Raw genomic sequence first — 17,543 nt, forward strand, 5'->3', positions numbered from 1 at the left:
TCAGTTTCAGGGTCCTGGTATTGTGCATGCTGGCTCTCTGTCACACTGTCATGACTTACTGGGTTACTTGAATAGAACAGAGCCATCGTTAATGTCATTAGCAACACCTGTGCTTATCCTACTGTGTCTGCTGTGAACAAGGCCTGTTTGATTTGGCTGTGCAGTGCAGTCTCATACTCAAGAGAGTAACCTCACTGGTCAAATGAAATGTTACCTGTTGAATGGTATTCCCTAACGACACAATATATTATGATAATTTTGTTGAAACAAAGCTAACGACAAAGCTAACAGGAGACTGGAAGATGTCACTCAATCAGTCTATACACACACGCCCACAGAGTCCTGAGAAGAGATCTAATCAGCCAGATTAACTGAAAACACCTGTGTGGGTGTTTAGAGGCTTTAAACATGCAGGACTGGAACATGAGATCTAACTATAGTTTCAGTTTTGGCATTGCAGCAACGATAAACATAAGGGAACAACACAACAGAGTAAGCCAATATACTTTACATGACATATAAATTATCCATGATCATAACATGTGTCATCAATACCTGGTGGCTCAATAGCTAGTATAGATAACAGTAGCAGCCATAGATGAACAAAGGATCACATGCCAGATTTCTCCTTGGCTTAGATGGCATTACAGTAATCTTGATTTACCATTTTGTTTTATTATTCCGTCTGTAACAGCCCGGGAGCAGTTTTATTGACGCTGAAACAGAAGGCTTTAATTTGGTACAATCGGCAGCAATTTGATCTGAATCACAAAATAAATCAAGCAGTTTAACAACATCATGCTCTGCTGTAATAACCTGCTTTGCTTAACCCGTTGTTTCTACATGCCGGAACAGTTAACTCAGCGGCACACTTGTTCATCCTCTCACAGGAAACCTGTGGAAGACATAATGAGAGAGAGCATCAGTCACTTATTATTTAAGTCATTACTGAAGGTCAGTTTAAGGTCAGGCGAGTAATTAGTTGGGGCCAGGTTCAAGTAAAGTACGGGAACAGAACTGTTAAGGTTGAAATGGGATTTAGAAGGTGCTGAATTTGTTAGGTCTGGAGATTCAAGTAGATTTCCATCAATTACACTCTAGAAATCCTGTTTGCTCTCCCGACAGGTGTCTCATACCTTAGAAACTGTTCATTTGCAATGCTGTTTGTTGACATTTTATCATGCCCCGAGAACATGTGCCAGCATGCCGAAATTAATGGAAAATCTTTGGAGTGGCTTAATTTCACAGAGTTTGACTATAGTGCCATTTATATTATCTCTCAGAAAAAGTCAATTCCAGTTTGAAAGTTGCAATTTATTTGCTCAGCCAATTAGACTGTTGTCAGGCTATTAAATAGACGTCAGCAGTCACTATAAGCCCCATAGATGTGGATCAATAGGGGCCTACTACACCCATTAGTAGGTTTTATCACCTATATACATGGTAGATCAACGAAAGAAGGTATAAAAGAACACAACAGTGACTTCTAGCAACCGTAGTAATTATGACAAAAGAGCAGAAACACAGGATTTTCACCCATGACACCGGAGTTTGCATCCGGTGTGAAACCAACGGAAGTTGTCTTTGTGTTCGTAGTTATTTTGAGCCAAAACACAATGTTTTTCCCTTAACTTAAATAAGTGGTATTTTTTTCCCCTAAACCTAAAGGAGTTGTAGTTTTGTTGCCTAAACCTAAAGAAGCCTTTTTGTTTGTGTTCAAAAAGTAATGTTTCATTCAGTTTTACAACATGTTAGAACGTGTTGCTTTCACTTTTACAATGTAGTAGGCGTAGTAGGTCTCTATTGACCCACATCTATGGTGCTTATAGCGACTGATAACAGCTATTTAAAGCGGCAGTAGGCAGATTAGTTTTGGCATCATTGGGTAAAAATTCCATAATAACCTTTCAGCAAAATTTTATTCAAGTGTTCTGAGAGATAACTAGACTTCTGCACCTCCTCATGGCTCTGTTTTCAGGCTTTAAAAAATCTAGCCCGTGACGGGAGACTTCGGCCAATCACAGGTCATTTGAGAGAGAGAGAGCATTCCTATTGGCTGTTCATTCAACGGGGGTAGCTGTCAATCACTCGCGAATTCCGATCAAAAGGTCAAACTAGACATCAAATGTGAATCAATATTCTGTTACTGTAATGCCTGTTTCTCTCCTCAAATGTTTTCAAAAACATCTTGTAGTGTAGCTGTAAAATGAGAAAGCTTGCTCCGGCTGGTGGGCGGTGCTTGGTGTTTCCTCAACTGATCTCAACATGGCTGCCGGGTCACAAACTTTCTCAAACTTTTTGTAATGATATAATTTGTAACAATAGAACAGTAGATCTATCTGTCTCTTATTGTTTGCATAATGTAAGTGCTAGACCAACACGTGTGCTACTATGCAGCCCTACTGACAACACACACTGAATTCAAAAGCCTGATTTCTGGCTGTGAGGTGGAGAACTCGCTGAGGTCCAGCGCAGCATCGTGTAGCACATCAGCACTCAGCTCTTTTCGGCGAGCTCAGTCCCTTAATTACCGTGCAAAGGTCAAGACAGGCAGGCCCCTGAATATGCTTATCCACTGGGATCTTTGGAGGCTGCACAGGTGAGCACTCCAAGCTGACGATCAATCATAGGCCGCATGGGACGCCCACCCTACCCCCACTCCCCCACGTCACCCCCATAAACCACGATTCCACAGAAATGAGTGAGCGGGGAGCGTCGTCACTCCTTCAGTCAGCACTGAGTAACGATTTCTCTCGCAGTGTCCTGATTTATATCAGCATGTTAGCTTGTCACTTGAAGGGCACTACATTTGCAATCAGGAGACAGCAAGCAGATATATGGTAATGGGCCAACATTAGCAGGAGGGTGCCAGCTACTGTAGTCTTAAAACAAATTATACTCTTGAATACACGTGTACAGTTGTTAACAGTCTGTTGACGTTGACTGCATTCCAGGATTCATTGTGTGATTTAGTGTTTTACCCTAATTTACCTTTGTGGTGTTCCTACCAAACAGAATTCATATAGAAAAGAATAGCTTTTTATGTTGCTGCTGCTGTGCAGTGTTTTCAGATGGGCTTCCTTTCAGGTGCAGTGGTTTGCTGCAATTGTTAGGGCTGTAATGTGTAATGTGTGTGTAATGTACACGTGACAGGATTCAAATGCAGACGCCAGAGGACTGTCTAAGGGGCCATTGACATTTCCAATAAAGTTTATTAAACGATGTTGATAAAAGAGGGAAAGGCAGTGTTACTTTGTACACTTGTACTATGAATGGAAAGTAAGACGGAAAAAAAAGGATGGAGCCTCAGATAGCTGGAAGATGTAGACGATATGGTGATTCAGCTTTATATCATCATAGTCCCTGAAATACTGCTCCAGTGTTGTTAGAGCAAGCTCACTGCAGTTTATAACAGATCTTTTGACAGCAGCCATGTGGGGAATCGGACCATGGAACTGCTCAAACTGCAAGACAGCAGAGCAACATTTCTGACATGGCAGAAATCCAACCAGATTGTTTGGGTGTTACTGGAAATGACAACCAATCTGGCAGACATTTCTAAAATGAGTTGCGGGCGAGCAATTGGGGTCTAAAATTTGGCTTGAATCCTCACATTGTGTGCCAGGCTGTATGTATTACTGTGCTAACGAGCTGATATGAAACAGCTGTGTAGGCAGGTAATTGCCACAGACTGTATATAAGGAGTAAACATACTCACCATGATGTCACCTATTGCATGGTTTGTGGACTGCCGTTTGGAAGCTTCAAGTTCAGCATTTTGTCCGTATCCATCTTGGTTTTTGGCTGTCACCATCTTGGGTTATTTGCAACCAGAAGTGACAAAGGAGTTGAAGTACAACTGAATGCTGAATAAGACATTTTTAGGCGACAAAAAAGGTTATAATTAACTTTCATGAACTGAAAACTCACTGTGAAAGGGTTAAAGTTGTAAAACGAAAACGGACAACTCCCAGATCGGACAACAGCGTGGTAGCAACCTGTCAATCACAAGGTAGCCACGCCTTAAAACATCCCCTGCTTTATGATCTATTTGACTCCAAATGGGACCATAATGTACTAAATGAACATCACGCTGTATTGAAGAAGACTTGAAACTAGTGATTGAGACCATAAACTCATGTTTACAATGTTTACTGAGGTAATAAATCAAGTGAGAAGTAGGGTCATTTTCTCATAGACTTCTATACAATCAGACTTCTTTTTGCAACCAGAGGAGTCGCCCCCTGCTGGCTATTAGAAAGAATGCAAGTTTAAGGCACTTCCATATTGGCTTCACTTTTCAGACCCCGGAGTTGCCCAATGGTAAAAGCTCACATGACACCACAGTAATATACAGGGGTGAAAAACACACTGAGGACACCTGGTGGACAGGTGTGGTACAGAGACTCAGAGACAGAAACAGAGACAGAGACAGAGACAGAGACAGAGACAGAGACAGAGACAGAGTCCGAGACGAAGAAAAATGGTAACAGCAGTGCATTTTTAGTTCTGAACACCTGCAATTCTAATGTGACATGATTTATTGCATCTTCTCTTTCTTTCGTTACCATGAGCCTTCTTACACATTTAAGCCAGTAATTCAGTGTAGCGTCAGCATTTCAGCATCCAGCCATCACGCCGCAATTTCTTCCACTGCAGCGGACTAAACATCACTTTAACAGAAAAGCTGCTTTAGGTATAGCATTGATGCTGTTACGTTGTACAGCGGAGCAGTATGCGCTCTATTAACAGACAATATGATGCAAAGGTCAGAGTCTTTGTCAGCAGCTAAGGTCACATCCCTGGAGAGATGTTTTCCAACTAGACAGAATGAACAGCACCTCTTCAGGGGCATGTAATCGTGACTCAGCGCTGCGTACGGACGCCGGCCTCGCCGCATGTACTTTAAATGTGACTGCCTCTGTCACCCTGACTGACATTCTGATTCAGCAAGACCTCTGGACCGCCATGTGGGATGATGCAGTCAAGTCCACGCACAAGAATAACTGATAAGTTTGCTTTTGTTCCCGTAAAAACTACAGCTTTTTATACAGGCACATTTCTAAGCAAATGAATAGACTCACTCAGTGACTAAGTGTGGTGCCACTGCTGAATACTGATTGGATCAAGCCTTCAGTTAAAAAGATGGATGATGGTTGTCAACCTTTCAAGGTAAAATGGCTCACATTTAGAATGACTGGGCTGGATTTTCAAAATGTAGCTGAAAGTGTGCTGCAGCCATGTCCTTATTAGCATATCCTGTTTAAAAAGTATATTTGAACTGCAAATTAAGAATTAGAAACTTTATGATATATAAAGAATAACAATTTGTTTTTCAGTCTACTGTAGCTGTAAATTCACACATTAATGTACATCATTTGAGCTAAGTAAAGCGATGACACCTCTCATCTGCCCTGAACTCCCCCTGGACATAAAGACGCTATATATAGAGCAAAGCTGAAGCACACTGTCTGTCTGTGTGAATGGATGTGCGGCCGGGGAGACTCACAGAGGGTTAACTGACCTGACTGCTGGACTATGATTCACACTCTGCTGGGTTAAGGACCCACATGCAGCGGAGCAGAACTGTCCTCGGGGCTGGAGGCGCCCACAGTGCACAGATTGTGTGTGTGTGTGTGTGTGTGTGTGTGTGTTTGTTTGCTTCCTGAAACATTTGCATGTGTCACATTTGCTATGTTAATGTCATATGATGAGAAATTATTTCCATTGTTCTTTAAGGTAAAAGGTACTGCAGCGACAAACACACACATGTACAGTGAACCGGTAAAGCGAGGATATAGCTTTATTCTTTTCTGATGAGCACACAATACAGATCTCCCTGGGGTGATGAGCTCATGTGATTTACCTGTACTGTACATAGACCTGCCTTTCAGAAGCAGCCTCTAAAATACTCCAATACTTGCAGGCCGGTTATAACATATTGACTGCATGGCAAAAAAAAAACCTCCTGGGAGACACACAGAGACAATGGCTTTCCATCTGAATGTTTTTTTTTTTTGATGATCTGTTGCTCTGCATTATCTGAGAAAAGAGCTGCAGTGAGAATCAGGGACAGGGAGAGAAAACTGGGATGAACAGAACAGACACAATAAGAGGAAAGAGATAGAGAAGGAGAGGAGAGGAAATGGTAATTTATGGTCGCCATGCGGCCCCGGATATCCATTAGGAGTGCCATAACGAATGGTCCGGTCCCTGGCAGTGACACTGGGTTGAAGCCTGGGTTGATTGAGCTGTGATCACACCAGCAGACTGCTGCTGCCGCCAGCAATGCAACACTAACCTTAGCAGATGAACACAACCGTAAATTCCCACCTGTGGTAAGTGACGCCCGGCTGCTCACCTTTATTCCTCTCAGTCTTCCTTAGTGACTGCCTGTCATGTGTTTAGTTAGTCTCTTGTCTGTCTGTCTACACCTGCTCCTCTATTGCTGTTTTCGCCTTGGATTAGTGCGTCTGTCTCCATTTAAGTGCACACTGTCAAAATCACACCCTCAGCCCGGCCTATAGGGAGTGGCCCTCCACTACCTCCGCTCTCTTTCGTCCTCTCTCAGGTGCTGACACGGAGGATTGCCATCTTTTCTTCCTCTTTCCCTATATGAATTTATTATGCTTGTTCGAGATGAGCCAGGCCTGCGCAGAATCGTCGCGCAATACATGCACCACACAAGATGTGTTTGTTAACAGGTGAAACCTTCATTGCACAACATGAGACTAATAGCCTACAATCTAGCGTTAAATATTATAATTACGCAGAAAATTTGGACGTTCTACAACACGTGACTAAACTGGAAGCCAATCAGCTCTTTGATCAGGCGACAGCCAGGCGTTTCCCATCATGCCCTAGGTCTTGCAGTTGGTGCTGCGGCGCCTGGCTCTAAAAACTGCAGCCGCCTCGATGTCGTGAGGTTATCGTTGCCCATGTGTGCATGACGTCAGAGCAAGTCGGGATCAAGTCGGACACAAATCTAACCGACATGCATTGCGCGCCGATCGCCGGTGATCGATTCTGCGCAGGCCTGGCTCGTCTCAAACGAGCCTAATATAAGCACGTCTAACCCTTTTTTCTCTCGTTTGTCTCAGTTCTCTCGACCCTTCCCCCCCCCAAACCCTGTTTTTTCCTCTTTGCCCTTTTAGCAGGGCGGCTTTGCCCTTCAACAAGGAAGTCTTGGATTCATACCCCCGGGGGGACCATGAAGCGTGAGGCTCATCGAGACGTGCCCCCACTCTGAATTTTGACCCCCGGGTTCCCAGACACTCCAACCACGCCACGACACCGCTCGACCTCCTCCAATCCCATGCAACCGACCCACCTTCATCCAACCGCTCGACCCCTCCATCCCACCGTACACGACTCCGGCAACCACCCCCCTTTTATTTCCCTCTCCTCGACCCCAACCATCCCACCTCACACAATCCTCACACCAACCTTCCCCAAATCCTCTTTCCATCCAAATGAAACTACTTTTATACCGTACAAATGGCGAGGTCCTTGTTAGTGAACTTTCCTTCCCCCGACTGTACATGACACCCAAGGTCAGGTTCCCGCCTCTCCGTCCCCGTCACTCATACAGCACAGCTATAATTATCAGCTCGCACAGCAACTGCCAACCTCTATTCACGCTCATTCTCTGTCTGGTGCAAGTTAGATAAGCCCACAGCAGAGTATTATACAACATAATGTAAGCTTTGTGCTGTGCAACAGTCTAGTCATTTATCCATCTTATGGATTTAACAAATAAAGCCAAAGCCAACGTTATGTGTTTTATGCTTAGGCCTGCATCCCTCGGAGTTACGCTCATATTGGACAATTCTGCAAATTTATATCCAGTGTCGATGCTAAAATGTCAATGCAGGAAGTAGTGTGCTCTTTATGTAGCAAGGTGGAAAGTAAGGGTATGGAGGTCTGTCTGCTGTTGAAAACCTGCGTGTTTATATGTAACCTACATATATTTTACCACAATCTTTCCCTTTTAAGTGTTTCTGTCATGACCCCTTCCAACTCTTAGTTTATTTCTTCATCTGTTCTGTTTTCATGCCTTATATCATTAAACTCTCATGTTATTTCAGAGCCTGCCACTCCCTCCTGCTTGCAATCACCTCATTCCTTTCACCTGAGTTTCCCTGGCCATCTCTTCACCTGCAGCTTGTTCCCAAATGTGCTCCTCAGCCCATATACCAGTCCTAGTTCAACAGTTACTTCCAACACTTCTTTGGCTCTGTCTACACATATACAGATATTTAAAAAAATTATATTTTATTTGAAAAAAAGAAAAAATTGTCCCCACAACTTTTGTTTTCCAAAATATTTCCGTCCACACACGTCCGCAGAAACGACTTCAAACACTCGCCGTAATAATTACATGTCACCACAAGTGAGATCACAAGTTAAGGGTCAAGGAATTTTGTTACCACCCGTCTCACTCCCTTTCCTTCGGCTTCATTACAGTCAGTTAGATAACAGTTATTGTTGGTGGGGGGCTGGGATTCCTGGTCAGACTGCATGACTGTCATCACTCTGCTGTCATCAACTGTCTCTTTAAATGCATGAATAACGAAAGGGAGGTCATTGAGGTTTATGTCCGTAGCCCTTCCGAGCGCTCCAAACCTCGCCTTCAATCGCCCAAAACGACATTCAATCACCATTCTGCCTCGACATGTTTAAAGTGTTTCCTGCTTTGGCCTCCTGTGACTGGAACATTTTTCAAATGTAAAGTAATTAGAAAGGGGCAGTGCTAAGAAAACGTAAAAAGCTAGTAGTCCGCCATCTTTGTTAGGAGGATGTCATCATTTCCCAAACGCTCCATTTTAAACGTCCACATCGATACAAAATAACCGGAGTTTAAAAATCTGCATCTTAGAAGGCGTTTTCAGCCTGGAACTGGATACAGCGTTAGAGGCGGGCTCCCGTTCATTCCTATGAGAGTTGCTCAGTGGCGCATGAAACTAAAATGGCTCGACTGCGGAGTGATAAAGTACCCGGATCATCCGGCAGTCTTCCGCATCCGTTAGGCCTATAGAGCAGGCGTAGTAGCGTTTCCTTTAACTCCGCCTCCCAGCCCTCGCTCCAGCCTCGGTCTGGGTCTCATTCAAATGAACGGAGGAAGAGAAATAACTCTGGATTTGGCTATTAGTGGATTTTACAGCTTTTAGGACCTAATGATTTAAATAAGGGCTATTCAAGTGTTCAGACTGGGAGGTTAATTGACCTAAAAAAATAATTATCTGCTGAGTTACAGACCCAATGTAAGTCTATGGGAAAAATTATTTCTGGGCCCAATGGCATCACGTGACGGATACGGAAGTTGTAGTTTGGCCACTACGAAAATTTGCATCAAAGCCCGGCACTCTTCCTGGGGGCTTGGACCTCCTCCCTACGCAGCGTTCAGCGCTCTTTATACTTCCCGGTTCACAGTTACGTGGATTACATACAAATTGATTTCATGCTGACCATCTATGTCTATGTACACAAATCAATTCATTAAATTTCGTGACTATTTCACGACCTGCTGTGTGACTGGGCTGCGCTATCATCCCTGGTCTCCCATATATCACTTGCTTAACATGAACACAATGCCAGGCTGGATGAATGAAGTCCAACAAAATGGCAAATATATATATATATATATTTAAAAAAAGATATAGTATCTGTATTCCGTCAGCCACTGTAACATTCATATTTTATTTTTTGCTTTCTTTTAAGGAGTCTTTAAATGTAATTTCTCCACAAGCTGAACCCCAAGCTGCTGAGAGCCATTCCAAATATTTTGAGCCCATGATGTTCATTTGGCTCTCGCTGGATTTGGGCGTAAATGTCAAGGACTATCTTTCATCCTGGTCAGTGGCATTCAATGACAGAGCTCGGTGAGAGGAGGGAGCCAGGGGTTGGAGCAGGCACCTTGCTCTCCCGGGTCTGTCTGTCTCTTGTTTTATTTGTGTAATATGTGTTTTGGCCTTGGTCCAGAGCAGGGGAGTGCAGCAATAATAGGATTATGAGTGAGCCCAAACTTCATCACCTGTCTGCTGCTGTGTCAGGGGAGATAAATTGATGAGGTGATATATGGTTTGATGTGACACAGGGCGCACGGTTACGTGTGAGGAAATAATATTAATCCAGTTTATTAGGGAGATGGAAGAAAATTGTGCATAACCGTGCTGGCCTTTCGGTGCTGCTGCAGGGATATCAACACTGTTTGAGATGTGTGTGTGTTTGTGTGTGTGTGTGTGTGTGTGTGTTTGAGAGAAAGAGGAATTATTCCAGTGTATTTTGCTTCATGCCTACTTTACGAATTCATTTTCCATAATATAATTCACAAGATAGATTTGTTCTGTTTTATCAATACTACAATTCTTTCACATGGTATTTCAGACGGAAAAAAAAACACAAACAAAAACAAATGATACTTAGCAAACATAGAAAAATAAAGTCAATTCCAGTTATAATTGAGCAGCAGGAGCAGCTATACTCAAGGGGGGAAATCTAATGAAGTTTTGAATCTGAAACTAATCAGCGTGACAAAATAGGGAGGAAAAACAATTCAACAAGCATAATTGGCTTTCAGGACTGATTGATTTGTTTCCTCATTCCAGATCTTCAACATTGTTTTGAAGAAATACTTTGACCTCATATTGCAGATGTAGTGCAGAAGTGTAGATGTACAGTAATGCCAACATCATCTGGGTAGGTGTGAGATCAGCCTTGAGAACAATGTGCAACGTGATTATTTAACTTTTATTTCTTCACTGTTTTATAGTCTAATGTTTGGACCATAAATAGTCTTCCTTGGGTAAATGTGATATTGTGTATGAGCTGTGATGACAGTATGGCCAATCATTGAATTACTTGTGATCACACAATACCCATGTTAATTACTACGTTTACTTGCACGCTGATATTCCGCTATTATTCTGAATATAACAATATTCAGAATTTGATACGTGTGTAAACAGCATATTCCATTTGGATATTCCGAATTAGGCGTTATCCTGAATGAAGCATTTTCCAATTAATACATGTGGGAAATGCTGATATTATTTGAGTTTTAGGAGCATTCTTGTGTATGTATACACATGTATGCAGTGCATTCGGATTGTGTCTCAATTGGGGTTTTTACATCAGTTTGTGATCGACACATGGCCCTGTGAGCTCTTGTTTCTCTCTTTTTTTGTTTATTTTGCTTGTTTTAAGCTTTTTGTGCAGGTAATTGTGTCCCAGCACCTACAAAAAAATTATGGATGTGCGTGTGCCACTTGACGATTGCCTCTAAAACCCATCTCCTACTGTGCAACATAAAGTGCATGTTTGAAAATGATCCCTTTGTGTAGGATTTGAAAATTTCTTAGACAGCACCACAGGGATGTTTCTCTTTTCTACAAAGGCTTTTACAGTCCAAGAGAGAAATGATTGCAAAACACATCACATTTAGATTTTCCCACGTGACCGACGTTGCAAGTGCTCGTGTGTATTCGTCCCTCCTTGGCGTGCACCTACCAGTGGCTTAGGCTGACTCAATACAGTAAGCAAATACAACCATCTGCCAAAAACAATTACCTGATTTTAAGATCCCACTCATTCACCGAGCTGACATCGCCTTTGAGAAGAAAGGAAGCTGACATTTGAATTTGCATCTGAGCGGGGTTACTGGCTGGTAAGAGTGGAGGGTCCAGCAACTCCTCGCCGCCGTCAGAGTGAGGCTGTGTTTGTGTGCATGTCAGGACCGATCGGTGGGTTGCAGCTCTGAAGAATGCACAATGTTTCCTCTATTTAAGTGTTAAGACTGGATGGCTGCGCTGGAGGAAGGGAGAGAGAAAGAGATAAATAGGAACGGAAAGGTGGGTAAGAGAATCTGAGTAGACGAAAAATACAGGAGAATTGTTAACATTCACAGAGACAAAGACACAACACGGAGATTCACTGGTGAGAAGGACATGCCCCCCAACTTCACCAGAACATTGTATTTAATTTGTCCTCTTTTTGTTCTTTATCCATTTGGACTATAAAATCAGACATGTATGCATTAGAATATATGAATGCATGGCCCTATCTTGTGCTTTGAAGACCATGGTTTTATCATGCATGTAAATTAAACCAGCATGCTCCAACATGGTCTCATACACCGTTCGTAGATATATCAAAAAGTAATGCGCTGTAATTTGTGTATATTCCACGAAAACCAAGTCACGTGTAATTAACATAATCGTGGACCAGAAATCATAAAGGGCCGTGAATGCCGTGTAGGGAGGAGGTTGGGGTGGACGGGTGGGTCAAAAAAATACCAGATAAGTCAACATTGATTCATTTGTCACGTAACTTTCGTACTTAAGTTAATGCTACTTCCGGAGTTATTTACAGCCGAACCTCGATCTTTTCCGAAACCAAACTAAGTAGTTTTGTTGCTTAAACCTAACCAAGTCAGTCTTTTCCTAAACCTAACTAAGTAGTTTTGTTGCTTAAACCTAACCAAGTTGTTTCCTGTGAAGATGGAAGTTTTAAAAAAAAAAAGACTGTATGCATGTAACAATAGTTAATTGGCACGTGTTGCTGGAAATTCATAGGACAACTAACGAAAAAAAGGAGGTTAAATGTTTCGTAACATATTATGCGAACCATTGTATGAGGATACGTTGCACACTTTCATGTTTCCTGGTTATTGCTGCTGTTATTCTTCTTCTGGACTCATGGCAACAAGATAATTGTGGTCCATTTCTACTTATGCTGCTATAGAAATGCAACATAATGTATAAGAATTAAGCCCAACAGTGTTAAGTTGTGAGGGATCAGTGCTGACACAGCTTTTTCCATGTCTGTATAACAGGGTGAGAATGCATTTTTTGGGAGGGAGTGTTGTGGATTAATTTCTTATTGAACAGGACGGTGTGCTTTCGTCGAGCCGCACCACCACCTCAGCGTTGAGGCCAATCTCTCTCGCCCTTAATCAGCCTTCTACCTCAAAACACCACATTCTTTTCTATTGGCCATTCATTTTGTGGGAGTTCACTCTCGCCCACCGGAGCAAAAATCAATACAGTCCGAGCCGAGCTCAGTGGGCAGACAGAAAATGGCTGTTTCTAGCTGTTTCTTTCTCACTGACCAAAGATGATGCTGGAGAAAAGAAACAAGTTCTGCAGTCACAAATTTTCCTCTTTGTTAACCTTTTCTACAGATTTCAGTGGCCTCCGAGACTGAAACACATCTAATCCACACCAGAGAGAAAGCAACCTATCATTAGTGAGACACACAGCTCCCATATCATGTGCAGCCAATTACATTTCTCTGGAAAACAACAGCCACTGAAGATGTCACAGCAAATGCTCCAAAAATGGTAGATTTTCCACATTCATGAAATGAACACTGATACACTGCTTAAAAAAGACTCATCAAAGTATCTAAAGATCATATTTAACTACTTACTCACATCAGAAGACTTATGATTGCACGTTAGCTGTTTAATGCTAACTGATACATGCTCTCATTAAGTGTGACCTCCTTGTCAGAGTAAAGCCTAGTGGTGAGTGTGCTGCGTTGTAATGAGAGCTGGCTGTGGGCTGAGGATGAGGAGAAGAAGAGATCAGGACACTGTGTCTCAGACACAAAGGGCAGAGGACCGACTCAGTCCACCCAGCCATCGTGGCGTCATTAATGACAGAAAGCTCTTTATATATTTGTAATATTACCAAATACTTCCACAGAAAATTAAATGTCCAGATAATTATTCTAAACTTAAATAAATATGACCTTCAGTAATATTTAGTAAGAACTTGATCAGGATATTCTTAAATAGATCATAGGTCAATAGGTCAGTAATAGTCAATTGTAACGTATCGATAAAAGGTTCACGTCCTGCAAAAAACATTACATGATATCGCCGATGAGAGCGAGTCATCTAGCAGTCATTGTGTAAGAATGCTGGACGGAACTCTGTTTATTAATGGGTGATGATGTGAGCACTGATAAAACCATGTTCATCACACTAATTGAGTGCGAAATAAACGTTAGGTAGTTAGCGATTAAGTACAAGAAGACTGTTGCTGCCTGTGTAATAAATGTAATGTTCTACGAAGTGTTTTCACCGTAGCCAATCTACTGTACGCACCGCTGTCATTGTCATCAGTTTATTGGCTCCAAGCAGTGGAAAGTAAATCAATAACACAACAGTAGTAGCTAGTAACATACTCATCACGTTATGTTTTGAACACACCTGATGCACCTGATGCAACTCAACAGCCCTTGCTGTTGGATCAGGGCTGAGCATCAGCTGGTTCAGGTGTGTTAGAGCAGAGAGAAGTTTAAAATGGGCAAGTAGGGAGTCTGGAGGTCTGGAGCTGGGAACTCAGTGTCTAGGCTACAGGCTAGAATAAATATCATTAGTGAAGTATTTAAAAAGTTTTCTGAATCTGCTCTATTGATTTACAGAATAGGATTTTACATGACAAACATTGCCAGAAGAATTAACTGTTAAGACGAATGCTGTGATATGTGAAAATAATATCAGAGCATAGTGATATGAATAAAAAATAGTTAACTTAAATAGCTTTCTATTTAAGCTTTTTGGGCGTTATCTATAGTAGTAATAATAATGGTCCAAAATGATGTAAAATTTCATAGTTTCAGGTCAAACCCCCATCCCAAAGTGATACTGTTTCTTTGCCTGTTATGTTTGTGGGTTTTTAATTGAAAAGACTGATCTTCTCGTGTCGCCGCTGTGCACACAGGACTACTTGGCTCAATAACCTAGCTTTGTCTTTACATATGTTGACATGTTGTCTTAAAAGGCTTTCATATTCTGCTTACTGATTTAGAATTTGTTGTTGTCCATTGATGGGCGGTTCTGAGTTATGGCATATTGTGAAGGGAAGGGAGGGCCTCCAAAACATCCGTAGCCCCGGGTCCTCAAGTCCTACTCAGCACCACTGTCTATATTGTACAATAAACAACCTGGGTCTGTCATAATATCTGCCTTTGTGTTTTTCCTTTGTTTGATTCTGTTTGATTCATGTCATTTTTTCCATCAGGTTTAGTTTTTCCTGGGGCTTTTTTGTTACTCACCTCTCTTCTCATTTCAGATCACCTCACTTCCTGCCTTTGTGTGTTTTCCCGCCAGTTGTGATTGTCTGCCCCGCCCTGATTAGTTTCACCTGTCCCTCGTTAAGTCCTTCCCTGCTCCCACAGTTCTACACACCTGCTCTGAATCAGCCTCGTTAGTTCTTACCAGCCAATCAGCTCCCTGCCCGTTCTCCTGTCCAATCACCTCATTCCCTTCAGCTGAGCTTCTCCACCCATCTCTCCATCTGCACTTCATTCTCCAAGTCCTGGTTTTCACTTCAGTCTTGGCTCCTTGGTTTTGTTATGTGATATTCAGTTATGCCTTGCCTGCACCAAACCTTGAATTAAAGTTATTTCTCCAACTTCCTGTTGCTTATAATCTCCTGCGTTTGGATCCCTCTGCTACACTCCTCATGACAAGGTCAATATCCTTGCTTAATGCAGTGATTATTATTTCCTTCAAATTCTATATCCAAAGCTTTCCCCACATTTTTTATTATTACATATCTGGCTGCAAGAAACAATATAATCTATACAAAAGGTCTTGTAACCTCATTGCATGACTACAGGACTTTTTCATTTATTATCTTGGACTGCTCAGCTATGCAACCCTCAGGACTTCTTTGTGCATAAAAACACAAAATAAGGTGTAGACCTATGTAACATTCAGCACTACTGAAATTCTGTGTTTACACTGAAAAACGATTGAGCTGTTGGCGTAAATCATTGCACATGTAATCGACACGCTCCCTCTCCTCTTAACTTTTTGTGTCAACGTCATGATTACATCACGGTGTTAGCTGGAGGCAAACCAAAGGAAAGACTGGAGGCAAACACTAGCAGTGGGCTAAAGTTATACATCGAAAATGTCATCTATTTAGCCGTCCGCCGTAACCAGCCGTGAGCCATGGCTGCGTTTTGCAACCCTCTCTCTGAAACGCTTCACCGACATTGTACGACTCTGTTTTTGATTAACTTTACTGAAGGATAGTTAACTATAGGCATCCAAAGATTTATACGCCCTCAATTTATCTTTACAGCGCTGCCGTTGGCCACCAGCCCGCTGGTTGGACGGCTGGCTACTTATAGCTAACTTAGCTTGCTAATACCGCCATGCTGTCATCCAACACAGAAAATGAGCCGAACAAAGTCGACACTCATCTTCCTCTCATTTCCTACGCTGTGACAAGAGTGTGTGGATGAAGCATTAAGTTGTTAAATTTTACTCATTTAGCGACTGGCTAGTTAGCTAGCTACCTTGCTAATTCCACCATGCTACAGAAAATGAGCCCAACAGCGGACCGCTGGGTCACGACCCCTCTGCCTCACTGCTCGCCGCAAGGAGACTACTTCCCTTGCTTGTTATGGTACGTGTGCACAGGGGCGTTTTTTTTCCGCTTCCCAACATTGGACGCTTGGTGGGCTGTCACTAGAAACAAGGCACTCGGCTCCTGATTGGACGAACGCTTTCCCGCCGTTGGCTACTGCTCCCAGCTTTCAAACCGGAACCAGTATGGAGGCTCATTTGGAAACCTTCTTCTCTTATTTCAAGAAAATAGTTCACTGAAATGTGTTTCTGAGAACATTTGAGGCGAGAAATAAGCCATGCAGTTGCTGAATCTGTCTTTATTTTGGATCGACAACGTTTATCTGAAAAGATTCTCGGGAGTTTCGAGAGGCGGCGGGTCACGGCGGCGGACGCCCGTGATTTGCATAAAGTAGACTAGCCCTCAATTTTATGCAAATGAGGAGCGGGTGTTGCGACGCTCCATTTCTCGAATCGCAATGCCATGCTACCAGAATGCATTGCGCGCATGCTTACATAGACAATGAATGGGAAGCGTGGAAAGCACGGAGGATGTGGACACTTACCATTAGTCTCCGGACAAGCTAACTAGCTAACTAGTCAGTTCTGGAGACAGTAGCTAGCTAACTAACGTTAGCCAGCGTCTACTCCCCCAAAGTAGTCTGCTAGCGGCGTGGGGTCACATCGGTTAATGTTAATATATTTATATAATATATTTTCTTCAGCCATTGTTAAAAAAACAAGCCAACAATGCTAGCCAGCATTTACTAACATGATCAGAGAATTTGACTGCCTCCACCTAATGCTCCGCCCACAAGATACGTCACTGTTTACTAACAGAAAAGGGGTAAAATAGCTGTCAATACTCATTCTCCTCATACAGTCAACCTGACAGCTGAGCTGACTTTTTAACCCAGAATCTCCACTTTGAGTAACGAGAGGATTGACACAGCTTTTATTTTGCTGGTTGACCAAAAACAACTTCTTCCCCCTTCCCTCAACCGCTCTTTAGTGGGTTACAGCAGGTAATAGGATGTGATTGGACTGGCTTCAGTAGGTGGTGGAGGATGGAGGGGGGGTAGTCAAGGTTGCCTGAGTGCGGTGTCAGGACCCTGATTACAGCAGACAGGCTATCTGGATGTGCCCCTCAACCCAAACTCATCTGTGATTGGTTGGG

General features: G+C 42.6%; 1 long non-coding RNA gene across 1 annotated transcript; it reads right to left on the reverse strand.

The window, feature by feature from the left end:
* Positions 1-361: 361 nt before the first annotated feature.
* Positions 362-15,131, reverse strand: LOC141765274 (uncharacterized). The gene is made up of 3 exons (XR_012593436.1): positions 15,064-15,131; positions 11,569-11,807; positions 362-895 (listed from the first exon to the last, which is right to left on the reverse strand). It is a non-coding gene; the product is annotated as an uncharacterized LOC141765274 (long non-coding RNA).
* Between the last annotated feature and the right edge of the window lie 2,412 nt (positions 15,132-17,543).

This window comes from Sebastes fasciatus, chromosome 3, assembly GCF_043250625.1.
Source record: "Sebastes fasciatus isolate fSebFas1 chromosome 3, fSebFas1.pri, whole genome shotgun sequence".
NCBI classification, from domain to species: Eukaryota; Metazoa; Chordata; class Actinopteri; order Perciformes; family Sebastidae; genus Sebastes; species Sebastes fasciatus.